Raw genomic sequence first — 27955 nt, 5'->3', positions numbered from 1 at the left:
TATGGGTAAGAGGCAATGTCTCTGTGCATAGTGTCTCAACATGTTGCTCTAATAATCTTTCTGCCCCCTCTTCCACAAATTTCCCTGAGTCATCCAACAATACTTTTTAACTAAACATTTAAACATTATAGCTATTCTTAGGAACAGAATATATTGGTTTACAGTATTCTATCCCATTTGACAAAAGTCCATTTAGAAACATAGTTTTGTCACACTACTTTTGGTCCTAGCTCATAAAACATTCAATATTTTAGAACTTCTTTAAGCTAAATTTAGATACTATTCCTTCCAACTTTACTCCATGTATTAATCTTTCTTCATCAAACACCAGTTATTGATATCAGGTAAGGCTATGATAGTTGTCTTAACTGCTCACTGTTGGGAACCAGACAGTTGTGCTTAGTTCGTTACCATCTTTGTTGCCCCTTGTGCTTACTGTCAAAAGTCTGCTAGGAGGAGACAAGAAAGGATTGTGTGAATGTATTTGGAGAGTAGCTCTGGCAGGAGTTTCTAAGAACTGAAACTTTTATTGTTGTCAACAATGATGGTAGATAAGTCTGGCTGGAAATAGAAAATAGAATGGAGATAGATGGTGTGTATAATAGAGAAGCCCTAAGCAGAGAAGCGTAATGATATTTCTGAGCATGCTTCCAAATGGTATACTGTTACTTTGAAAAGTGAGGATTTCCAGGGTATCTTCATGCATAAATACAATTCCCATCAAAGCTCAGTACTAATCATTGCTATTTTACACTTTAATTGTCAATAAACTCCAGTAAACTATATATTATGAAATAATAGACACATGAGCTGGTGTATCTAAAAGCTTTTATTAGACCCTAATGCAACCTACAAGTGCTACTCATTCTTTTATACGAATAATTAAAATCTTTGTTATTACAGTCCATGCTTCAGTAACATTTATTGAGTTTTTTTTTTTTTTGTATCAGAATCTCATTACAGGAGGTTTTGTAATATAGTAGAAATACTCCTTTGATAAGTTATCTTTGTACCTTTTGTGCAGAACATTTATCTGTATATCCAAATAAGCACAGGTAAGCATGTGCTCATATACTTGAAGAAACTTATTGAAGAACACTTTTTAAAATGAGAATCAATTCCAAAGTGATGTGAAAAAACGATAATATCAAAAGAGAAAGAAAAGAATCATTTGTGAGGGGCATTTTGTGACCATGTTTTAGAAAAGTGATAATAGAAAAAAAAATACATAAATGAAGTCAAATAGTCCAGATAATATAATAGTAAAACCATAAAAGGGAGATCATAGAAAAACGTTACGCAAGACTTGAGCATAGCTGAGGTATTGATATCAAATGAAATTAGCTCATGGGAGCATTGGCCCTTCTTCTGGTAAAGCAATACATTTGTCCACCCATGACCACCAACTTCATCAGCAGTCTGTCCAAAGGAAAGTTCCTCTTTTTTGAAAATTTTTATTTTATTTTATTTTATTTTATTTTATTTTATTTTATTTTATTTATTAGAGAGAGAAAGAGAGAGAGAGAATGGGTGCACCAGGGTATCCAGCCACTGCACATGAACTCCATATGCATTGTGCATCTGGCTAGACTGGGTCCTTTGGCTCTGCAGGCAAATGCCTTAACCAGTAAGCCATCCCTCAAGCCCAGAACAGTTCCTCTTATATGCATGTTCAGTAAAAATTTACAAAATACACTGGTATTTTACCTTTTCCTATGATACATTTCTGGACATTCTTTCTAGCTTAAATTTTACACCATTTGAATTTTCATTATAAGTCAAATATGAGTATACTACCTTAAATATTTTCTTATTATTTGCTTTGAAAAACTAAAAAAATGGCAATGATTTTTATATCTGATGAAAGTAGCTTTGTTTTCAAAATACTCCTTAGTGTACTATCTTACTAAAACTTTCATTAAGAATAAAAAGGTCCAAACCCAAATGGAACTGGTACATAAAATCATATATACTGGAAGACAGACTAAAAGGTTTAATCCTCATCAGGACCTTAGCAGGAACATCTGAATCAAAGGGCCCTAGAGAGGCCCAACATTTTACAAGTCTTGTGCTGTGTAATGGTTTGTGTGAGCTTTGGAATGCCATTTAGCATAACAACATAGTAGATTACCTTTTAGGGCCTGTGACCTCCCCAACCATATAGGCTTCTGACAAAGTTTACATAACATACATGAATTTTCTTCTGGTTAACAGGCCATAAATCCAATCAGACATTAATTGGTTTACCCCCATAACAGTTATACCATTATTATACCAGTGGGTATATCTTTCCTTACCAATTGGTTGTGGAGCACTCAGGGCCCACAGCTGGGTAAAACTGTAATGACAAAAAAAAGCACCTTTTCATTTGCAAACTGTACATTTACTTAGAGTGATTGGTGATCCTGCCCACTTTAAGTGCTTTGAAGATAATTGTCCCTGTGTGTTTTCTGCATTTCGAATCTAATATGTCTTTATTGTTTTTTTCCCAGCTATTCAAGGCAAACCCTAGGTTTAATGTATTTTTTACAATATCTTCCAAAAAAGAAGGTTCCACAGCCTCCCACTATAATGGCATCACCAGCAGGGGACCAAGTGTTCAAACTCATAAAATATGTTGAGTATTTCATACTCAAATTATAATATTCCAGTACTGGTTCCAAAGGCTTATGGTTATTTCATAATGTAAAATGCATTCAGTCCAACTTCAAGAATCTCCATAGTATAAACTTTCCCCAAACTATTTAAGTTTCTTCTGAAACTCAAAGCATGCTATGATTCCCTGGTAAAATTAAAAGTTAAATTGCAGACCTTCAAAAATGAAAAAAAATATATATACAGATCAACCATTCTGACCCAAACCCACCAAGGCAAACTTTAAACATGGCCGCACCCTACCTGGCATCTGGGCCAGGTGGTGGAATGATGTGAATTCAAATGGGCTTGGTTTTCTCTGTGGCCATGTGCTCTCAGACTTAGTCTACTCAGGGCCTGTGCCTTTCCTTAGCAGTTACTGGCTTTTCTAACATTCTTAGTTCTCTATTACAACCTAGACTTCTCTCTCATAGCTTCAGACATCAGCTTTTTGGGTTTCTCAGTGGCTTTACCCTCCCTGGCACCTTGATAAAAACCTTTATGACCCCCTTGTTTTTATATTATACATGCCTGAAAAAACAGCATTATGTCCTTATTATCAAGTTCAGGCAATCTGTGCTAGCTCGAATGTCACTGGCTTCTCTAGATACTAGGAGATCCAAGGCAAAACTTGCTTATGTGGTTGTGGTAGTTTGAATAAATGATCCACAATGTACACAGGAGTTTATTAAAGTTTATAATTTAGATCTGCAGCCACTAGAGTTGAGGAAGTGCCACTGTGGGCAGGTCCCAGGGTCCAGCCCCAATATGTGGGGGTGGATTTGGAATTCCTCCCTAAAGATCTGCACAGTGCTTGAGCTTTGCCTGGAGTTACTGAAGAGGATTGCATGCTTATTGGTAGCTTTTTTTTTTTTTTTTTTCTGCTTGGATCTGTGAACTTCTGCCATTATGGAACTTCCCTTAGATCTGTAAGGTTCAAATAAATGCCATTTCTCCCATAAACTGTGCCTGGTTTGGAGGTTTATCCCAGCAACATGTGGCTGTCTACTATAGTACTTCTCTTGAAAAGGTACCCCTGTGGCTATACCTTCTCAGGTCTCTCTCTCTCTCTCTCTTTTTTTCTCCCCCCCCCCCCGTGTGTGTGTGTGTGTGTGTGTGTGTGTGTGTGTGTGTGTGTGTGTGTGTTGAAGTAGTATCTCACTCTAACCCAGGCTGATTTGGTACTCACTCTGTAGTCCCAGGATGACCCTGAAATTACAGTGATCTTTCTACATTTGTCTCACAAGTGCTGGAATTAACTGTGTTCACCACCATGCCTGGGTAAGGCCTTCTCTCATTCAAAGCAAGTCTTTCACATGAATCTGTATATGTAAACACTGGAATCATCAACGGATGGAGCCTTACAGTCAGGGAACCTTTCCTGTTGCCCCAGTGTAAAATCTCATTTCTTTGTTATGGTACTACTCTCTTTACTAACTATTCCTGCTTTGTCTGTGCTTCTGATATTTCCAACTTTAGCCAAATTCAACTTCCTTTCCTCACCCAACTTGGTTTTTACATGTTTCTGTTTTATTTACTTCTATTTTTATGAATTTTTACTACAGACTTAGCCAACAGCATCCAGCATCAGCTATGGCATAACCCAAATCATGTGCTATCTCAAAATTTTCTTGTCAAATAAATTAGTTCTATTATTTTTGGATTCAGTTGCATTGCACTTAAGTTTTCTAGTCATGAACAGATCATAACCAAATTATTTGCCAGAATGTCTTGTGAATGGATTGTAGTCCAAGTACCCTCAAACCCTTGCTTCTGTCCAAAGTTTTATAAGCACAGTCTTTATTGCTCATGTTCTGTTAGCATTCTGATCTTTCAACCTCTGACAAGAATGGTTCACTTAGCTGAAAATAACATTCTAAAGCTTCTGTAGCCTGCATTTCCAAACTTTTGAAAGTGCCTCATGTAAATCCATTTTGAATTCCTGTGAACTACATGGTCACATTTAATTATACAAATGATCCCACACCTGGTACTTGTATCAGTTATTTTCTCGCTGCTATGACCAAATACCTGACTATAGATATTCAATGGAGAAAGGATCCAGTTTGGCTAATGTTTTCATAGGACTTCAGTTCAACATGCTGTGGAAGGCAAGGTGGCAGGAGCGGACCAGGAGTGGGAGCATAAAACGACATATGGGTCACATCATGGAGCCTGACTAGCAAGCAGAGAATGAATTCAGGTCAGAACCAACACAAGATGGAACCATAAGGCCTTCTCTTAGTAACCCAACCAAGCTATGAGGCCAAATGTTCCAACGGTTTCCAAATTTCCAGAACTGCGACCACTTAGGGGTCAATTCTTCAAACATGTGAGCCTGTGGGGGACATTTGACTTTAAAATTCTAACTTTTTTCTTCAAATTTGAAATTAGTTCTATGAGAAATGTCTGACTTGCAAAAATCAGTTCTATAAATCTACATTTTAAAATATAGGAAAAATGGTTATTAGATACATGTACCCATGAGTTTAAATTCTTATCTCTTATCACCTATCTTTATGCACTTTAGGCCAATTATATTAACTTTTCTAGGCTTGGTTCTTCCTTAATTTTATTGTTATTAGAATGATTTATATCTAAACATGGTCATAAGTAGCAAGCATTTTCAAATACAATTTGGTTTACTTGATTCTCACCCCTCCATCTCTCCTGCTCATATTTTAAAAAAGTATGCTCTCCTTATTTATTTATGAGAAAAAGAGTTAAAGAGAAAGAAAGGGAGGGAGGGAATGGGCAGGCCAGGGCCTCTAGCCACTGCAAACAAACTCCAGATGTGTGCACCACTACATGCATCTGGCTTATGCAGGTTCTGTGAAGTCAAACCTGGGTCTTTAGTCTTTATAGGAAAATGCCTTAACCACTAAGCAATCTCTCCAGCCCTCATATTTTTTTAAATGCTCACAATTTCAGCAAAACATTACAAGACACTCAAAGAAATAGGGAAGTGTACTCAAACAATAGAAACAAAGCAAAACTACAGAACTCAGACTACAGAAACAGATCTATGTGCTGCCTGGCAAAAAAATTTAAAATAGAGGTATGCAGTTAGTGTAGAAATATTGTGGGTAAATAGTTCATATTTTTCACTTAATTATACCAAAAGGGTACATGACCAAATGGGAATATTTTGTTTCATAAGAATAAAATATAAATAAACTTAGAATATCAGCAGAGAAATACAAACTAAAATTCAAGTGAACTCTGGGCTGAAAATATAGATACTAAATGGAAAACCCATTAGTTTTCGACAGTAGATTTGATCAAGAAAAAAAAGAGATGAGTGAAATTTAAGACAGAACCTCAAAATCACAGGATGAGAGGAATAAGTAGAAGAGTAAAGGAGCTGAAAAAGTATCTAAGGACTATGTGGTTATGCACACCATCACATATAGTCATGTAGTAAATCATGGAAGTTATGGAAAAGAAAGATCCAAAGAAAAGGCAAAGGGGCTTATTTGATTGAAAATCCCATCCCAAATATGAGGAAAGAAATGGACCTATAAATTGAATACTGTTGGATAAGTCTAATGGCAGTAAATTCAATGAGAAGCACAAGCACACTGTAACAAAATTGTCTAAAGTAGAAAGCTAAGCACTAAAGCAGGGAGAGGAAGTGAACGGCAGTGATCAGGGACCTTTCGTTAGATTACCACAACATTTCTCAGTAGACACTTTCTAGGACAGAAGGAAAGGGATAGTGTATTACAAAGTACAGAAAGAAAAAAATATCAGTTAAGAATGTAATGTCTAAGGTTTAATTAAGCTATTTTTTACCAAAGAAGCAGAGCTTATGAATTTTAGTAAAAGCTGAGGAATCCATTGGTAGTAGAACTTCTCAAGGGAACTCTTCAAATTAAAATGAAAGGGCAGGGCTGTGAAGATGATTCAGCTGGTAAAGTGCTAACCATAGAAACATGAGGACCTGAATTTTCATCCCAAGAATTCACTTAAACTGCTAGAAATGATGATATGTGTCTATAATTTCAGTGCTACATGGATGGAGAAAGAATGTATGAAGCTCATAGACTAGGTAGTCTAACCGACCTGATGAATGTTAGAGAGAGACTCCATATTAAGGAACAAGGTAGGGAGTAATACATTTGAAACTGATCTCTGGGCTACACATATGTTCATATGCACACACACACACATAAATGAACATGCATGCACACATACCCCACTCATACGTACATGCAAAACTGAAAGGATGGCATGAAATGTGAAACCATATGAAAATATATAATTGAAAGTTCTTTGGTAAAGGGAAAACTATAACCAATCTGTTATATAATAATTTTGGTCTATAAAATTTAAGCATGAAAAACATTTAAAGAAGCATATAAATCTGTGGTTATGGGCATATCATATATAGAATGTAATTTGTTACACCAATAATGCAGTGTGTACAGGAAAAGATCTATAAGGGAATAGAATTTTGTAAATGATTGAAGTTGACTTGCTAACACATTTAAAACAGAGTGCTATATCCTTAAGAAATTATATATAATTATGGGTATAGTTTCAGGTTTACAAGATGAAAAATGTATAGAGACATGTTAGACTTTTTTTTACCTCAATAAAACCCAAGAACAAATTATAAAATAGTTTTTTTTGTCTAACTGCAAAGTTTTCATCTTATTTTCATAATGAAAAAGGTCGTTCATGAAGCCATCTAAAAGCCATCAACTTATTTACAAATTCCACTTCATTACAGAGATGAAAAATACCTATGTGTGTTAATTGGAGGTATATGGAATTACACATCCTCTTAATTTGTTATAGTTTCCTGTGGTTATGTCTCATAGTCCAACCATCAGAAGATTAATCTGTAGGTACGGAGTTGGTGACTATCTCCTGTGTAACTGGGCATATCTCAAAATTGTCTATAAAGCAAATGTCTTCCTTTACTTTTGTTGAGTGTGTGCTTATGTATATGTGTGTTGTCTATGGGAGTATAGTGTGTATACATGTAGAACCAGAGGGCAATCTTCACAAATGCCTTCTGCCTTTTTGGAGAGTTGGTCTGGATTCAATTAGGCTGAACTTCCTCTACAGTATCCCTCAACCCCCACAAGCATCCTCCTTTGTCTACCTTCCCAGAATTGGGATGACAGTTGCAAGTTACCATCCCCAGCATGTTTTGTGTTTTTTTTTTTTCAAAATCAGTTACACCATGCCAAGATTGTGTTTTGAAATTAAAGATTTTAAAACTCAGTTTTCCATATTTGAACATCAAGGAGAATCATGAAAAAAATTACAAAATTAACAACACCTGTCAAAGTAGAAATGGGCATTTCTATTTTCTCATCTTGGTATTTTGGGTGATATTGGGGTTGGAGCTCATGGCCTATGTAAACACACATGCAGGCTTCATTATGCTGTTGCAAAAACTATTCTCCCATATTTCATCCTTAGACTCACTGCCAAGCTGAGGGTCACTGAAGAACAGAACCCCCAGAATACCATGTCTTACATATTCTAGGGATAGTCCTGATTACAGATGATGCTTGTATCTTTATATTTCTTGTAGGAAAACACATTTTTCTCCTGTCCTTAAAATGTTCATTTTATGTTAAATAGGCAATAAATATCCACTCCCACTTAAATGAACACTCCCAACTTCTAGAAACACATAATGAAGATTTATAATGCCAGATGCAAAACATTATTGTTAGAAAATAAGAGAGATTTAAATTTCAATGACATAATTTAATACATGTACATTAGTAGTCTATTTTTAAATATAAGATTTTTATCGTGCTGCCTAAATCCATTTTCTGTTATTTAAAATTTATGTGGCTTCTCAATTAGCCATTATAAATTTGCTTTCATTATCCAATAGCCTAAAGACTTAGATGTAAAAAATATGCATCCAATCAGTCTCTTTTAAGCAACAGGGCAATTACTGGTAGAGTACCTAGCATATAAAGCACTTCCATGAGTTATTGTTGCAGAATATGACAATCAGGGCTGAAGAAATGGGTTAGTGGTTGAGGCACTTGCCTGCAAAGTCTAAGGATCCTAGTTCAATTCCCCAGTACCCATGTAAAACCAGATGCACAAAGTGGTACATGCAACTGAAGTTTTCAGTGGCTAGAAGCCCTGGGTGTGCCCATTTTTTTTTCTCTCTCTCTCTTTATGTTTGCAAATAAATAAATAAATTTGAAGGTATTTGCTTACAATCATCCTGGCCAGGGTTCGATTCCCCAGGACCTTCATAAAGTCACTTACAAAGCTGTGCATGTGTCTGTAATCCCAGTTCTTCATAGGAGGCTGAGCCAGGAGAATGCAGAAGCACGTGGGTCAGCTAGACTGGAGGCACCTCAGCACCCCAAACAGCAAAGGAAACTCAGTCTCAACTATAGTGGAAGTAGAGGACAAACACTTTAAAATCGTCCTCAGGTCTCCACACATGTACTGTGGCATGCATGCACACATGGACGCACATGCATCATACACAGCAGCATATGCAAACACACACAGTTAAAAAAAGAAAGGGTCAATCCAATACATTACATAGATAGTCTTAGAGTCAAGGATTTTCTGTTTATCAAGAAGAGAGAATCATCTCACCAAGCTTCTACAGGCGAAAATTTGGATTCCAATAATATTAATGAGTTCCCTCAGTCCATTTATCCCTCCCTCTCTCCTTCTTTACTTGTTTTGGGTCCTTAAAGCTTTTCCATTGCCTAATTTATAGTTATACCTCAAAATTTACACTACTAGTACAATTGCCTTTATTATACCTGAAGCATCTACGCTATTTGTGGTAAAATTTCTTAGCTTTTATAAACAGGCTAAGTTAGTCCTTTGTGTTTAAGGCTGAATAAGGAATTCGGAGATGGATGGCTCTGGAAGGATCTTTGCCTCTTTTTATTCTTATGCTAAAGTTCATTAGCACTGCAATAGACAGGCACAAGGAAGGAATGCAAACTAAAAACAGGAACTTGGTGTGGCGTCAAAGTCAGTAGCATCTTTTGTTGCCATCTACAGAGATAAATATAGGATGAAGCCCAAAGGAGTAAGATTGCCTCCTTGAATCACAGAGCTTCAAATATCTTATAGTTTGAATAAATAATCCGGTGTGCCATTTTACATGGGTCAAAAAAATCCATGTGTCTGCTCTCCATAAAGTACTCTTTAAAACGTGCAAGATCTAACATATTTCTTCATATTTCAGAAAAAATGATTTGATATCCCTGATATGCTATCTGTGATTGACATTGTATCTCACTGTTAATTAATCCAAATAATGTCTATGTCTACTTCAAAGGTTTTACTGTTCCAGAATAATTTATAATAATTTTGTTAGAACAGTTTTGATGCACCAAGTGGGTCAATGTATTCTGGGTGACTTCCTGGTACCGTCTTTGCAATGGTCAATGAAACTGAGTCCTGGCCATTATTTGGAGATTTGAATGCTATATTAAGAATTCAACAAAGTGAAATAATGAAATTTTCTCTCAAACTCAGAATTCTTCCTTACAATTTAGTTCTGCTGTTTTCCCCTATTCCTGCTTGATTGCTGGCTAAGATTTTTTTTTTTTTTAGTTGGTTGAGACAGGGTCTCATTCTGTAGTCCAGGTTGAACTTGAACTCATCTTATAGCCTCAGCTGGCCTCAAACTTGTATAAAGTTTTTGTTTCAGTTTCCTAAGTTTTGGTGTACCAGGCATGTACCACCATGCCTGGCTTTGGTTGTGTGTTTTATTATTTTATAGGACTTACAAAGATGTTGATACTATTGTAAAATTTATCCAACCTATATCTATTTCTTACCTTGTCTTTTGCACTGCAGTCTACTCTATAAAAGTCATAATAACCAACTTTCCTTTATAAGTGTGTTCCAGACACACACACAGTAAAATGGAATTGCTCTCTGGGCTGATCTGTCTGGAGCATCCACATACTTCTATACATTCCCCTGTTGAGGCTGTGGTTCTTGCCTGCAATCTTTTGAAACGGTTTCCAGATTCTCCATCTTAGGATATTACCCTGTGGGGACACTACTTTCCCCAGCATAGATTTGCTACTTTGTATTTTCCAGTCATTCACAGGCTAGCCTTGCCTTATATCTCCTAAGAAAATCAACAGGCCTCACCGATGAAATGAAATATCTCCCAAGAGAAAGTTTCCAAACTTACAGTACAATTTCAGGTTCAATTTGTATATCCTTCATAATTGATTGCCTCCTAAGATATGGCTCTTTTAGAAAAGGAACGTGTACAATGGCCTCATTTCTTCTTCCATAGGAGGGTAAGTCTAGATGAAAAGGGGAAAATGAGAACACCTCAGCCTGCATATTAGTTCTTTCCCCGAGGTTGTTGTTTCTTGCTTATTGCATGAGTAAGAAAGGCACATTGGAAAACATTAACCCCAGTTTTTCAATGGACAAGTCTATTTAGAACATAATTATTTTATAAGTGCTTCAATATATATTATACATAGTATGATGAGATACCATATGTTTTATGACTCTTTCAGATATTTTTATAAATCATTTATTATACAGACTTGATAATGGGCATGGAAAATTGGGAAAAGAAATATCAGACTCTGGGCTGGGGAGTCACTTGGTGAGTGTGTCACTGGTTGCACAAGCCTGAAGATCTATGTTGCAGATTCCCAGCTCCTACTTAATGCTGCCTATGGTACCATGCACCTACAATCCCAGAACTGTCATTATAATCCTACCTAATCTATCACTTAACATCTACCTATTATTATTATTATCCATGCACATATATTTCGTTCTGCTTACTATTTTCAGCCACCATGAAAGTCAATTTAATAATTGTACTTGGCAGATGTTACCATTATCTCTACTTTCCAGACGAAACTAACATGCGAAATGGTTAAGTAATTTACTTAAGCCTATGCATCTAATAAGTAGCAGGACAAGCATATGAGCACAGACAGCATGATTCCAAGAGCTCTGGCTGTTCAATCTTACAGTTCAGCTCTGGTAACAATAGGGTCGTACTGTGTACAGTGTATAATCTTGCTATAATTTCAAATGCATAACTAACTGTGTGCGTGCATATGTGTGTGTGTGTGTGTGTGTGTGTGTGTGTGTGTGTGTGTGTAGAGAAAGTAGTGCTATTATGTTATCAAAGTTTAAAGGTGATTTAAAGGCGTTTTGATTCAACAGTTGACTGAGTCTAAGATAGCTTCACTTAGTGTCTTATCTTTGTTATGTATCTTGGAGATTTGAACCTAGCTACAGAGGAAGAAAATTACTCTCTAGCACAAATTTAATGATATATTCCGTAGGTCCACCGAAGACACAACAGCTATAATTCTAAGCTGTAAGGCTCTCTGTGCTTCACTATATGTAGTACAAGAAAGAACCAGGAAAGCAAAGGATTTGCCTGATTCTACTCTTGCTTTTCTGACACAGTTCCTCCCAGATGATGAAGCATAGCTGTCAGCAGGAGTGGGTCACACAGACGGGCTCAGCATGCATTGCCGGATCCTTATACTCCAAAGTACAGCTTCTTAAACTGGGAGTCATGACCCCATATAAATACATAACACTGTATGTGGAGAATTGAACATTTGAAAATATATGCTGCAAAAAAACCCTCATTCACACAATGACCAAAAATTCATTCAAAATCAAATGTAGCCGGGTGGGGTGGTGCATGCCTTTAATCCCAGCACTCAGGAGGCAGAGGTAGGAGGATGGACCGCCCACCCACTGTGAGTGAGTTTCAGGCCACTCTGAGAATACAGGGTAAATTTCAGGTCAGGCTGGACTAGAGTGAGACCCTATTTCAAACACACACACACACACACACACACACACAATCAAACGTACAATGAATCCAAGGAGTCCCTGGCAACACTTGCCCCTGAACAGACCACACGTGCACATGACATGGTACTTACCCTCACGTCATGCACTGCCAATGACTACTACCTAAAATACCATGGCTCAGATTCAAGACTATTGTGTGTTATGTAGTGTTTTTACAGTACATACAAAGCTTTTCTTCTTATAGGAACATAATGTCTTCCTCATGGAAAATAAAGGCTTAATACTTTGTTACTGTCATTTCTCATCATATAAGTATCAAATTAGTATATCTTTGTATCATATGTTAAAATCTTTGATTTTGAGGTGCTATTTTGAGTTGAGTAAAGAAATTATTAAATGAATTTTGGATTTAGATTAGGATAGAATTTCTGAAATAATTAATAATTTCTGAAATGACCAGAAACATACCTTTGGCATTTTTTATTATGTATTTTGTCAAAGTGGAATTCTCAGCATAAGTAAGTAGAAAATCAAAATATCAATCATATATAAAAACCATTGAAAAGTTTCTATATTCTGAAGTGTTATTTAGCCAAGATTTAATTTTTATGTTAAAATAAACAAGCATATTCCTTAGCTCTCATCTTTAAAAATGATTAAATTATATGGATACCAAATAATTGCTTTATGATAAATTTATTTATGTCTTACTAGTAAACTCTTGATTTGTATACTTATTTTACATACTTATGCATGGGTTGCATAAAAATTTCTCACATAAAAAAAAATTGTCAGAAATGTTAGACTTCCTGTTCTTACACTTCCTCTTTCAGAGGACAGCCTGGCACGTTTTCTTATCAAGTTATGTATTTTTCAAATGTGGATTATTTATTTTCTCACATCTCACATTAAGCTCCTTTGCAGAGACACAAGGAAACCAGAAACAGACAGGAAACAAATTCCAACTGCTGGCATTTTACTCTGAGCACATGCAATCCCAAGATTATAACGTTAGTCCTGCTGCTGCCCTACTCCTTTGGGAAGCCGTTAGGTAATTCCTTGGTGAGGAATTCATCCTTTAAATATTTAGCGATAACAGTGCAACAAAACAATAGCAGCTAGGGAACTGAAAAGACAGATGAATGGTGGTTACCAAAAGGTGGAAATTAAGAATTTCTGATCTAATTTAGCAAAAGATAATTTATTTCTTGTTTTTAACAGAGAAGTGGAATAGACCAATTGTCCTTTCATCTTTCACTGGAAATACCCTTAGGCAATCCTAGGTATATTTTAGTATTGTATGAAGAGTGACCAAGACATATTAATGTTTTATACTTAGATGATGTAGGGGCATTATACTGAATTGAAATGGGGCTCACTCACATAATAATCTGGAGATTGTTCAGAGAACAGTGATAAAGAAACCAAAAGTTGTTGCAGTATACAAAAGCAGGCTGAAACTCTCACTCTACATCTCAAGAGATAAGCACAGGAGACTGATGTACTTATAGTAAAGAGCTGAAAATATGAAGAAAGACTGCGAGGCAAGGCTATAGTTACAGAGAGACACACCAATGCTCAAAACATGGAAGATGGCAAAAATGTTACAGCTTCCCTACACTGGTGCTTCCACCTAATTTATGGCCTACCAGCAACCAGAAACAAGGTATAGGCTTTACAGTTTGTAGTGTGAACCCCTGGGGCAATGCACAGGTCAGAAACTAGGGACAGTGACGCTGGGCATGACAAGTGGAAAAAAGCCAGTATGAGGGAGAGAGTGAAGAAAGTAGGAGAAGAGGCATCTCAAAGGTTATTTCTCACACTGATATGGTATTATCAGCAGAATCCCAAACTTGATAAGGAGCATGGACTCAGAGAATATCTTACATTTTTCTTTTCTACTTTTCCTTGTCTCCATGCATCAATTCCCCCTTTATTTTAGTGAGTGCAACCATTTTCTAGAAGCCCATATACTATTGAAGCATTTTCAAGGTCCTCTCTTATTCTTAGATGAAAAGAAACAAAAATGGAGGTGAATCCTTGAAAAAGATTTAATCAGTTATGCTGTGTTAAGCCTCGGGAAAAGTTTCAAGGGATACAGTATTTGAGAATATTTTTTCTAAAGGTATGTTCTTAAGAAAGTAACTTTGAAGGACATTTGGTTTCAAGAACTAAATGCCTGTTCTACATCTGAAACAGGCAGATTTGCCTGGAAATCCGATTGTCTTTAGACATTCTTACAAAGTTTAAGAATAGTTCTATAGTCATTAATGTGATGGTAATGGTGAAAGCAGTCACTCATTTCTCTTGCAAATGATTGCTCCAAATAAACTTGGCAAGAATATAGATGAGATATTTCTTTCTTTTCTTTTAAAAAATATATGTATTTATTATTTGCAAGCAGAGAGAGATAATGAAAGAGACAGAGAGACAGAGGAAGAGGGTGGGAATACCAAGGCCTCTTACCACTGCAAACGCATTCCAGATGCATGTGCCACTTTTAGCATCTGGCTGTATGTGGGCACTGAGGAATTGAACCCAGACTGCCAGGCTTTGTAAGGAAGTACCTTTAACTGCTAACCCATCTCTCCAGTCCAAGATGAGATATTTCTGATAAGGCTAAATTTCAGTTATCATTTTTTTTTTCTTACTGGTTATAAGACTTCCAACTTAATAAATTTTTCAGTAAAACATATTGCTTTCACATGCTTAGAAGTTATTATGGAAAAGGTATAGTAATTAACTAAATAAATATAAAATATAACATGAAATTTCAGCTTAAACTTTTAGGAATTAAAGACTATACTTTTTTTTTTTGTTTAAACAAGAATAAGTTTACTGGACACACTAACTGTAGAGAATATAACCTGGAAAGATTCCTGGTATAGTCTTGTAAGGTTGAAAAGAACTGAGAATAATAATTATAGCTCTTGTGACCTAGGTGAGGTTATAATTTCTATTGTGGTTACTATTCATATTGTCATTTTTAAAATTCTGTACTACTCAGTTCTAGAGTGTTCAATATTGATTTATATCTGTGAGGCAGATAATTGATTAGGCTAAGCAAAAGATACAAGAGTCAATGGTGTCTCAGGAGGAAGTAGATAGTATACTCAAAATGGGGTAAAAGAAATGGAGATACTATTTATAATTATTAGGGACTGTCATGGGCAAATAATAATTTACAATGAATAAATGAACACCTAGTTACAGTAGATGACGGCATCACTTGAGACAAGTGGGATGAAGAAAGGAACAGAAAGGGTGGGCGTGGTGGCACATGCCTTTAATCCCAGCACTTGGGAGGCAGAGGTAGAAGGATCACCAAGAGTTCTAGGCCTCCCTGATACCACTCTTCAAAAAATGAAAAAAAATACAAATAAAAATAAAAGGATATGTGACTCTAAGAAAGCTGCATCTGCCAAGAAAGGTCTTTGATTATTACAAGACAGCCTTTTATAGCACTAAGTTAAGAATAGAACTGAGAGAATGATGTTATGTTACTCATGTTTTATCTCTTGTCTCCTGTAGACCTGAATCACCTAGGAGTACAGAGGAAGTAAGCCAGGTTAATACAATCTAAGAGGCCAGTCTTGTGTCTTATCATACAGCGTAGGGCAATAATGGAGAGACAGGAAATCTAAAATGTGCAGCAGAAGATGGACACTAGAGTTAAAGTTTCTATATGAGGATATGGCTCAGAGATTAATTCACTACAAACACGCGTGGAAGAATGCAAAAAAAAAAAGTTAACTTTTGAATTAAATTTAGTTTGAATTACAAAGTTTTGCTTTTAGCTCTGCAGCCATGCTTTGATTTTGTGTTAAGTAACAACTTTGTAGCAGAGCCATCTGTCAGTATAAAAATTATTTTTTAAAAATTTAATTGCCAGAAGGACATCAGAAGTTTCGACCAAGTAGTGTTTGTAGGAGGCTTCGTTAGGAAGGAATGATGGAGGAATACTGCCAAGACAAGATGTTAAGAAAAGAAATTGGGAAAATATTTTAAGTATAACTATGAACACTGAAAACAGGAAGAGCAATCCTTGATTTAAACCAAGTATAAATAAAGTATCAGGCTGAAGAGAGGGCTCAGCACTTAAGGCACATGCCTGCAAAACCTAAGGACCCAGGTTAGATTCCCCAGTATGTAAGTAAAGCCAGATGCACATGTCTGGAGTTAGTTTGCACTTGCTACAGACGCTGGCATGCCCATTCTCTCTCTCTCTCCCTCTCTCTCTCTCTATTTCTCTCTCACAATTAAAGAAATCATAAAATAAAGAAAGTATCACCATAAAGAGCCTGATGTAGTTTCTGATGACTTGATTATTTCTCTATTTGTTCTGGAAATCTTTCATGATTTAGTCTGTGTGTGTGTGTGTGTGTGTGTGTTGCATTCATTTGTAACTATTATCTCAAATAGCAATTACTTTGTGCCATTTGTCAAGAAAAGCTTTCTTTACAATAGAATCTGATTCAATTAAAAAAATATTGAGTGCAGTAACTTGTCATTTAAGTGCTCTGTATCTTAGCAATAAGAAATAATAATTGTGATTAGCTATTTTTTTCAGGGTTAGTTGACTAGAATTTTTTTTTTTATTTTTTGAGTGTGTGTGTGGTGTGGTGCTTTATATGTTAATCTGCAGTAAGGGGAGGCCATTCCCCTGGGGTGGCCAAAGAACATAAGATTTCTTTCTCTATGGCTGTTCTGCTCAGTTTTTTGATTTAGCTGGACTCTCTTATTGATTCCAGAGTTTTAGGAACCCTCTCTCTTGAAGATTTTGAGAAAAGTATGAAAATACAAAAGCATAGTTTAGAACTTGTGATGCTTGCTTTTATAATTTATAAAAAGTAGGGCAGAGCAGGGACAGTAGGATAACTTGGGGAAGGAGCTTACAAGGTAGTGGATCTTCATCCAGTGTTGTGTGGGAAGGTACGTAGTGCTGTGGGCATGGTGTCTGGGAGCTGCAGATACTCCGAAATAGTCCTTCCAATGTAGCTATCCTAAAGGGGATGCAGAGTTACTGAGCATTTGTGAACAGGGAATATTTATAGCATTTAGCTGGGCAGGATGGTCAGGCACAAAAGAAAGATTATATAAATTTGTTCCTAGGCTGAACCCAAACTTGAAAAATAAAATAGATTATTCCTTTCTGTGGGGAGATAAGAAGATTGGCTATAGAATATTCTTGAGAAGGATAAATTAACATATGACTGAACACTTAAGTCCTTTTTAAAATATTTTTTGTTCACTTTTATTTATTTATTTGAGAGTGACAGAGAGAGAGAGAGAGGCAGATAGAGAGACAGAGAGAGAATGGGCACACCAGGGCCTCCAGCCACTGCAAACGAACTCCAGATGTGTGCGTCTCCTTGTGCATCTGGCTAACGTGGGTCCTGGGGAATCGAGCCTTGAACCGGGGTCCTTAGGCTTCACAGGCAAGCGCTTAACCGCTAAGCCATCTCTCCAGCCCCACTTAAGTCTTGACTTTGGCATCTAGTTATATTTTAAACCAACGAAAGTGACACATAGCACTTTTTCTTCTCTTTCTTCCTTCCTTCCTTCCTTCCTTCCTTCCTTCCTTCCTTCCTTCCTTCCTTCCTTCCTTCCTTCCTTCCTTCCTTCCTTCCTTTTTCTTTCTTTCTTTCTTTCTTTCTTTCTTTCTTTCTTTCTTTCTTTCTTTCTTTCTTTCTTTCTTTCTTTCTTTCTTTCTTTTTTGAGGTAGGTTCTCATTCTAGCTCAGGCTGACCTAAAATTCACTAAGTAGTCTCAGGGTGACCTCAAACTCACAACAATATTCCTACCTCTGCTACCCCGAGAGAAAGAGAGAGAGAGAGAGAGAGGGGGGGGGGGAGAGAAAGAGAGAGGGAGGGAGGGAGAATACAGGTATGCCAGGGTTTTTAGACACTACAAATGAACTCCAGATACATGTAGCACCTTGTGCATCTGGCTTATATGGGTCCTGGGCTGTCAAACCTAGGTCGTTTGGCTATGCAGGTAAGTTCTGTAACAACGACATCATCTCTACAACCCATCTTCTTTTAAGATGAATGAGATCAGGATAGAGAAACAATTGAGAATGGAGATATAAAGAAGACTTTTTTTTTTTTTTATTTGAGAGAGGGAGAGAGAACACCAGAACTTTTAGCCACTGCAGATGAACTCCAGATGCACGTGCTACCTAGTGCATCTGGCTTATGTGGGTACTGGGAAATCAAACCTGGGTCCTCAGGCTTTGTAGAAAGTGCCTTAATCATTAAGCCATCTCTCTAGCCCTAAAGGAGCCATTATTGACAGGGATGAGGGACCCTTCCAGTGAATTTTTCATGAAGACATTAGTGGGCATATATCTTTTCCTGTTGGGAATCTTGGTCAAGTTTATGGAAGGAAAAATGACTTCTAGCTGCATGTCCTGCTGAGGAAGGAGGGCCACTCCATATTCCAAGGCAACCTAATTCTTATTCTGTTGCACATGCTTCTCCCAGTGGCCCATCCTTCGTTTTATTTCTATAGGAGGTTGCCATGAGGCTGACAGGTGAAAGTTTGTCTAGGATGTGACACATCAGGTTCACAGTCCAGGATTTCCTCTTTCTATCTATGAAGCCTAACATGACTTGAAGTCTAACTTAGGTGCAAACCTAAGGGAATAGTCTTCCATGGCTGATTTATCCCAATTATTGGCTATACCAAGGAACAAGGAAGAATGGGAATGCAGTAGTGTGGAAAATAAAGGACATGGAACTATACAGAGAAAGAGTACAGAGGATGAGAAAGACACTGCTTAGGACAAAGGTCTTCTGCTAGTTACCATGTAAAAAGTTACCATGGGGTTACTATGTGTAATGATTTAACTGGATGCCTATCTTCAGAAATGCAGTTTTCTATTACCTACTCTAAGAGCTGTAAACTTATAACTGTGCAGTGTATTCTTGGGAATTGTAATGCTTTCAAATTTAGTGATTACTAATGAATACTATCATATTATCAATGTTTATTCCTATTTATTTGATTTCACAATCATTTCATTTCTCCCACACATTTTATTGTCTTTGCCCAAAGTCCTTATTAATCTTGTCCTATCAACTTACAATCTAATCATTCCTTATCTCTTTAATTCTCTGGCCATTGTCTAGTAAGTCTGCAATCTCTAGTCTTTCTTTTGTTTATAGAAGGGCTATCTACCAATTCTATCTATCTATCTGTTTATCTATCTATCTATCTATCTATCTATCTATCTATCTATCATCTATCTATCTATGATCTATTCATTCCATGATATGTTTTAATTTTCTCTCAAGAATATGGCTAAATGAGCTTTTTTCCTGTCATTCAAAAATTATTGTACTCCTTTTAAAGGTTTCTATGTACATTTCAGTCAATAACTAAACCTATTTCTGAATGTTATTTTCCATATATTTATGAAAGATAATAGTACTCAGAGTAGGCCTTTCTGAACAAATTTTACTGTTGATTTCTATATTTCTGAGAATATTTTATGTTTTAAAATTTTTTCTTTCAAAATTTTTTTATTAACAACTTCCATGATTATAAAAAAATATCCAATGGAAATACCCTCCCTCCCCTCACTTTCCCCTTTGAAACTCCATTTTCCCCATCTCAATCAGTCTCAGTTTTATTTTGAGGTCATGATCTTTTCCTCCTGTTATGATGGTCTTGACTACTAGGCACTGTGAGGTCATGGATATCCAGGCCATTTTGTGTCTGGGGGAGCATGTTGTAAGGAGTCCTGCCCTTCCTTTGGCTCTTACATACTTTCCACCACCTCTTCCGCAATAGACTCTGAACCTTGGAAGTTGTGATAGAGATATTGCAGTACTGAGCACTCCGGTCCCTTCTTTCTAGCACCAAGATGCCATCTGAGTCATGCCAAGGTCACTGCCATCTGAAAAGAGAATATTCTCTACCATAAGTGAGAGTAGCATTAATATATAGGTATGAACATTAAGAGAAGTGCTTACTGGGCAGTTTGATAAGCATAGTATATACCTTCAGCCAGACAGCAGCAGACATTACACCCCTAGGGGTCATGACTACCCCTGTTTTAAGTTTTCAGTATCAGGGATGTATTCCCTCCCATGCAGTGGGCCTCCAGTCCAATTAGAGGGCAGTTGGTTTCCACCATTACAGACATGCCACGATTACACCAGTTGGCTCATTTGGCCTGGGTGGCCAAATATAAGGCTTGCAGTGTCCACTGTTGAGTATCTTCACTGGTATATTTTCTCCTTCTCCCATTGAACTGCATGTAGAATGGCTTCTTCTAGCTTTCTGTAAGCTGGTCTACATGGAGGAGGTTATCAGCTCAGTTCCAGTAGGATTTCTCAGTGGCTTTGCAGCCCAAGTATGTGGAGTCTTCAGCAATAGGGTCTTACCATCTATTCCTGGTGGGAAACCAAGGGCCTCAGCAATGGTCTATAATGTTTGGGGGCATTAGGGACTGCCCTGGCCAACAACTCACTGGTAGGTATTCCATCCTTGATACTAAAAACTTTCTAGCAACAATCTATAGCTCCTGAGTGTTCTATTGTCCAAAAAAGTAGGTTTCCATATGATTTATTTGTATCCTCTTAGATTTTGATTAGCCCTCCTTCCACCTTTCCTTTACTCAATCTCTTCCCCTGACCTCACTTGGGCCTTTTCACCCCCATTAATCTATTCTTCTATTTACATATATACAATACCATCCTATTAAGTATCCCCTCCCTTCCTTTCTCTCTTTTCTAGCTTACTGGCCTCTGCTACTGAGTTTTCTTCTAATTTCCACATATGTTAGCATATATTTACTGTCAATATCAAACCTTTATTCTTTACTTTTCTGTATAAAATGTAGTTGTTAAACATGAAACTTTCTTAGATTTAAATAATAATACCATTTTTTTCTTTTACTTAGAATTTTTGCTTAAAATTATGATTCACTGTTTACCCTCTATTACACAATATTTTATTGATCCTTCAATTCAGTCTTAGCTGTAATAACAGATTGGGCATGTGAGCACTGAGAATTTGGGTGGCATTTACTTGTTTAAAAAGGACTTTCTGGGCTTGAGAGATGGTTTAGCAGTTAAGGTCCTTGCCTGAAAAACCTAAGGTTCCAGGTTTGATTCCCCAGAACCCACATAAGCCAGATGCACAAGATGGTGCATGTGTTTGGAGTTCATTTCCAGTGGCTTGAGCCCCTGTTGCACCCATTCCCTTCCCCCAACTCTCCGTTTCTCTCACAAATAAATAAAAATATTTTAAAAATATTTTTTAAAAGCTTATAAGAAAAGATGCCTTCCCAGCATTTCTGAAAGAAGGCTATTCATTTAACAACTGAAAGAATTAATAAGCCACTTTCTCTTTGGAACAAAAGGTTAGAAGGAAAATACTCCTTTAAAAGTCATTATATTGCCAGTGTTCATGGCTTTCTTTTATAGATAATACTTGCCCAACAAATGCCATGAAAAATGGAATTTACATTTAGTTATTTAGACAGAAGAAAGCACTATTGTGGATTGATAACTCCATCCAGAAAGGGCATTTGCACCTGATGGACGAGGAGCATTCTGCAAGCAGATTTGTGGCTGTCTTCAAACCTTTCACCATCTGAGTAACCCCCGAGGTTAAATAACTGGTAGACATCTGTAGGGAAAAGTAAGAGAAATGAGATCATCAAGGAACGATATTGTGCTTACAACATGTGGCGAAATGAGTGGCTCTTCACCATCTGTTATTTGTGTGTGTATTTTATTATGTAAATGTTCGTACACACTGCCTTCTAAACAAAGGAACATTACTTCCACTTTGTTGGTGCTGCCAAGCTTGCGTATGTGTCCTGGAAAAAGAAAGTGGCAGACAGAAAATTCAGGGTTCATCTGGCCACTTGCGTCCCTTTCCTTTCACCAAGAGGGTGAGAGACTCTAAGTAGGTTGGATTCCTTTTCTACATCCTGTTAACAAATACAAAGCTTGACTGTGAATGGAAAACAATGTCTTAAATACTACAGTTATGGTCCAAAGCGTCTCTTGCTGGCATCCACGGGAAAAATGATACTAGAAGCTAGGATGCCCTGGGATGGTTCCAATGTACACTAGTGATAAATCCAGGCTAGAAAATAAATTTGGACAGAGAAAACAGGCTCTGTTCAATTTTCTCTCATCTGTTTAATTCCTGGCACACATCTCTGGGTCATGGGAAGGTTCTGGAAGCCTGCTGTCATTGTCTCCCCCAAAACAAGAGGGGTGTGTGTTCACATGTTGAGGAGGAATAAAAGTAAGGAGATTTGGGTGGCACATATTCTGGTTTAAATTTTCATAAAATTACCAATTTAAATTGAAATGTAATTATCCTAACTGGCATCTTTTTGGCAGTGGCTTTAAAAAAAAAAATCCCTCGGCTTTACTGTACCAAGCAAAAGCCCAGAGGAGTCCTGACACTGGCCTTTAATCAAAAGCTGAAAAGACACAAAAGCTTTCAGATAATCTATGCCAAGCTATCTTGGACAGCATGGAATTGCCTGGAGCACCCTTCTGGTGGCATTTAAAACACCTGGTGCCCTTAGAAAAAAAAGTACATCTGTGTCTGCAATTTCTCCTTCTGTAATTCCCTTAAATCTTTCTTTCTCAACCCATTCTCCTATCTTTTAAAAGTAAGGATGCTTCAGTGACAGGAAAATAAAGCAATTTTATTTACCAAGAGAATGATCCTTGTCATTGGCTATGCCTGGAGGTGACAGACTCAGGTGGCCATCTGCACAAACACTTCCTCACTGTTTATTTCATGTGGTTTAATATAATTAAACTATCATTGTGCTCATTGATTCAGTGCAAATTTTAATTTGATAATTGGGGAAAGGTGTGCATTTGAAATGGAGGCAATTAATTGACACTTTAAATGCACTTGAACAGAAATAATTTAAGTTACACCATACTTAGCGGTGACTTATACTGTCATGTTTATGTGAATTCTTTCATTTATCTCCTATCATTAATGCTTAAAGGTAAATAACGATTCTTGGTCTAAGGCCCACTGACACTGACAGTCTAACTCTGAAATTTAGAAATATTTTTGCTTCCTAAAACAATCTCTTTCACTCCATAATGACTGGCTTTTCTAACATGTAGACATTCTAACTTTGAATAACAATTTAATCATTCATAACCAACCTCATACACATGAAACATAATTATTCAGATTGTCACATAATTTTGTCAATAGCTTGATTCTCATCTTAACAAATGCCCTGTACAAAAAAAAAAAAAAAAAAAGAATAGCTTTGTATTGTTTGGAGTAAAAGGAGTAAAATAAATACTTCTGACTTATTTAATCTTTCTCCAGTATCAGTTTTGCTTTAATTTGTTTTAAAGAAATGCATATATCTTGGTGAACTTATTGACATTTTTAAAAGGAACCACATTTATGGATAAAGCAGGTTTTTTGTGTTAATTATCTTCCATCTGGAAACAAATATACTTTCGTATTTTTTTCAGTCTTCAAGAACAAAAGCTAGTTTGTTTTAGCAACTTTAAAATCTTTATCATTTTTCTAGTAGAGTCCTTTTATTTGCAGAGCCTGAAATAGTTTTAATCAAAACTCTGAAATAAATTTCAATTTTGTAAAATGTTAACTGCTACAAATTATTCCTGCAGTAAATGATAATTAATCAGAAATGATTGTTATTGCTACAAAAGCCCTGAGAGCATTTATCCTTTATCTGTATGGTCAAAGCCACTGCTTAGTTTTACAGATGAAAGTTTATGCTCTTTTTTCAATCCATTATTCAATATTTTTAATAGTCGGCATAACCATGAAGGAACTTAAGAAAATTTTGGCGGGTCACTTCAGTTAAGTAACCACACTTTTTTATTAAAGCTGGAAACCTCATTAAAATAGGCTCTATGGAGATATTGTAACTCCAGCTTCAAATCGAGATTGGCAATAATGTTCCTAAAAATCTTTTCCTATAAATGTGGTTCTTTTAGCATTTGGAGCATTCTGAAAGTTAGAAATGCTAAACAGCATAAAAGGCAGAAAACAAAATAAGAAAGTAAGCTAACAAAAGAACACACAAAACTCACATATTACATAAGACACAACACACACACACACACACACATTCATAAAAATTGCTGATTCCCCAAGCAGACACATTTCTCCTATCTTTTATTTCCATTATCTACTTTCAGAAAATTCTTCAAAAATTTTTTGATAATCCAAGTAAGAATAGCTTTTCTAAATAAAAAAGTATAATCCTAAGCATAACTGTTAATCATACTAGACCATAAAATTATCATACTCTATTCCAAAATAGGCCCAATAATAATTATTATTTAATCTTCATTTTTGAGGAGAAATATGTTCTCCTAAAATACTAGAGAATTTCCAGACTAGATAGGAGCAGACAGATGAGCTGATATAATAGCTGTATAATGTGAAGGTAACAAGGACCAGTGATTAAAAGATGCTACAATTTTGACAACTATTGAGTGAAGGCTGCAGATTAGAAAACAGATGTTTAAGTTTCCAGATTATTGTTTATTTTATGGGAAATTATTTGTAATTTCAATAATCTTGGTTGAAATGGTATCAATTTTGCACAATATGACATTTCATTTAGTAAATGTATTCTTAATTAGAACAATCTTCATTGTTTTATTTATATATTTTGCAGAAAATCCAATATTCCAAATCTGTGAAGTAAAGACCACTTTATAAAATAGCCTCATTTTGTTCCAAGACATAAAGAACATTCATCCATAGGTCATAGTACTTTTTCTTTTGTCTATACATATCCTTTTTCTTGATCTATATTGTTGTTAATTTGCAGATTCTCCTTTTTCACACCAGTATTTGCCTTCTAGTAGTGAAAATATTTTTGAAATCTTGTTAATCGTATAGAAATATTTACTAAGTGAAGATACAAACCTTTAGTTGAAGGTAATTTCCATAAATTTCCCAATAGGTAATTTCCCTAAAGTTCAGTCCTTATATCTCAGTCCAGTAAATTTCCTTCTAACAGCAGTATCAATATGTATGCCATGTTGATGCTTTTTTGACTTGGCAAAGACCACCTCTTGAAGGACACTCTTAACTACTCAAATGGCATCTGCTTAGTTTCATGGAGCCTTTGGTCTGTTGGGCAATTCATATATACATACAAAGACAAAACAGTATTACACACAGGGGATATGGAGGTAAATAAAACACAGAAAGTTTATGTTTACATCTTAAGTGGTAACTAGGTTATAAACACGAGGAATGGGGCACTCATATTGTAAGGGGGTAACTGAGCAATAACTTTGAGCTACAAGGTTATTTAAAAGAGTAAGTTGTACCAGAACACAGTGAGTTGTTGATCAGAGAGACGTATAAAGTCTCTCAAAACAAGACAGACTTTTGTCAAAGCACTTGATTACCCACCAGAGGTTAATGGTAAGACCCTACTGCTCAAGACACCATATGCTGTTGGCACAGAACATGGAGAGACCTGCTGGAATCTGGAAGAAAGCCAGTCTCCAGACTGTTAGCCCATCTAGTGCTGGAAGGTGTGGAAAGTGGCTAACATCTGATCGAGAAACTTGAGGTCTAAGCTACTCAGAAGCAAAACAACCTGAAGTGATGCTCACACAACTGCAATAGTGGCACACAGCCATGGTAGGTAACCAACTGCTTTTGGATCCACTCAGTGGAAGAGAACTCATATTTGGAACTAGAAAATAAGACAACATCATATCCAGATAATGAGTTTGTTTTCTTTTTTTAAAAAATTTTTTGGTTTATTTTTATTTATTTATTTGAGAATGATAGACAGAGAAAGAGGCAGAGAGAGATAGAGAGAGAGAATGGGTGCGCTAGGGCTTCCAGCCACTGCAGACAAATTCCAGATGCCTGCGCCCCCTTGTGCATCTGGCTAAGTGGGTCCTGGGGAATTGAGCCTCGAACTGGGGTCCTTAGGCTTCACAGGCAAGCGCTTAACTGCTAACCCATCTCTCCAGCCCAAATGAGTTTGTTTTCTAATATCAAGTTCCCACTAATCTTGGGCTATAAGAGGATCTATATGCATTAAATTCTCTCTAAGCTAGTAATGGTTATCCCATTTTAACCTGTGCTGAATTCACTCTCTGTTGGAGAATCTCTTGCTCGTTTTCAGATGGAAGCAGGAGGTAAGGAGATACACAACCCATGACACTTCACCCCAGCCCCAGCTGAAATCACAGAGGAATTGGGATAATGAGCAAGTGTGTTGCTTTCTCAGTGAACCTGTATCAGCACAAGTATAAAGGAGATAGACACTGAGAACACTCAACACCTACCAAAGCAGAGACCAAGAGGTTCCTAAGAGCCCATCACTGCAGTAGACTTAAAATGCACCCAATATGGCTCAGGGAATTTTGCAGAAGAGGAGGTGAAAATAATGTTAGAGCCCCAAGTTGGGGCATTATGCACAGAGACATTGCCTCTTCCCCAAAATTGACTGCCGTTCCCACAATGCATGACCTGCAATCCCCATGGAAATGACCTACATTCCCAATGAGGAAGGTTCCTTTAGACAAGTGTCAGGGATGAGGGAAAGGATGGTACCAACTTGTGTTGTTTGCATACTATGTACAACCAGAACCAATAAGAGTAAACTAAAAGAATAAAAAGCAAAAGAAATGAAAGGAGGAAACAGAACTGATTTTATGTAAATTCAGAGCATAGAACAAAAGAGAAAGATGTTGAACAACCTGCAAATTACTTGTTGATGTTGGCAGTGAGTTTCATGACATGACTTTACATGTCCATGCTATGTTTCTCAGTTTGGGTGAATGTTTGAAAGTATTTTTCTAAGATGTGAGATTTTCTGAGAAGCACAGACTTTATAAGAAAATTATTTCTTCAATTTTTGGAAGAAAATAAAATTGAAATGCTTAGCAAATTGTGATCTATATTTCGTTTTTGTATTTTTTAAATTGGGTTAGGGGTGAATGAATTGGTATGCCATGGCCTCCAGCCACTGCAATCATACTCCAGACATGTGATTCATCTTGTGGATCTCCACTTTTTAAAATTTATTTATTTGCAATCAGAGATAGATAGATAGATAGATAGATAGATAGATAGATAGATAGAAGAGAAACAGCCAGAGAGAATGGGCACATGGGGCCTCCAGTTGCTGCACAAAAACTCCAGATGCATGCAACACCTCGTGCATCTGTCCTGACATGTATTGAGGAATCAAATCCAGGTTATTAGGCTTATACTGAGCCATCTATTCAGCCCCAATCTTCATTTTTTGATTTAAAAATAACCTGAAGGTTTGTTGAAACTCATCATGTGATCACAAAAAGTATATCTGGTACTTGCATAAACAGTCCAGTGATTTTAAAACCTTGACATTTAAACAGCAGCTTCTACTTACATTGTACTCTCCTCCATCCATGTATTAACGTTGGCCTGCCATTTTGCAAGCTTTCCAAGTGTGTAAGAAATTTGGCTGTGTTGGCAGTTTTGTTTTAATATACTCTTGGAAATTTTATCTGGAGCAGTTCTCTGTGCTTTC

At 36.6% G+C, this 27955-nt stretch overlaps 1 pseudogene; it reads right to left on the bottom strand.

Moving 5' to 3' along the window:
• Positions 1 to 27955, bottom strand: part of LOC101612450 — a 51815-nt pseudogene that overhangs the window by 23732 nt on the left and 128 nt on the right.

Source organism: Jaculus jaculus, chromosome 5 (genome assembly GCF_020740685.1).
Source record: "Jaculus jaculus isolate mJacJac1 chromosome 5, mJacJac1.mat.Y.cur, whole genome shotgun sequence".
NCBI lineage: Eukaryota > Metazoa > Chordata > Mammalia > Rodentia > Dipodidae > Jaculus > Jaculus jaculus.
This window is presented reverse-complemented; position numbering and strand designations above follow the sequence as displayed.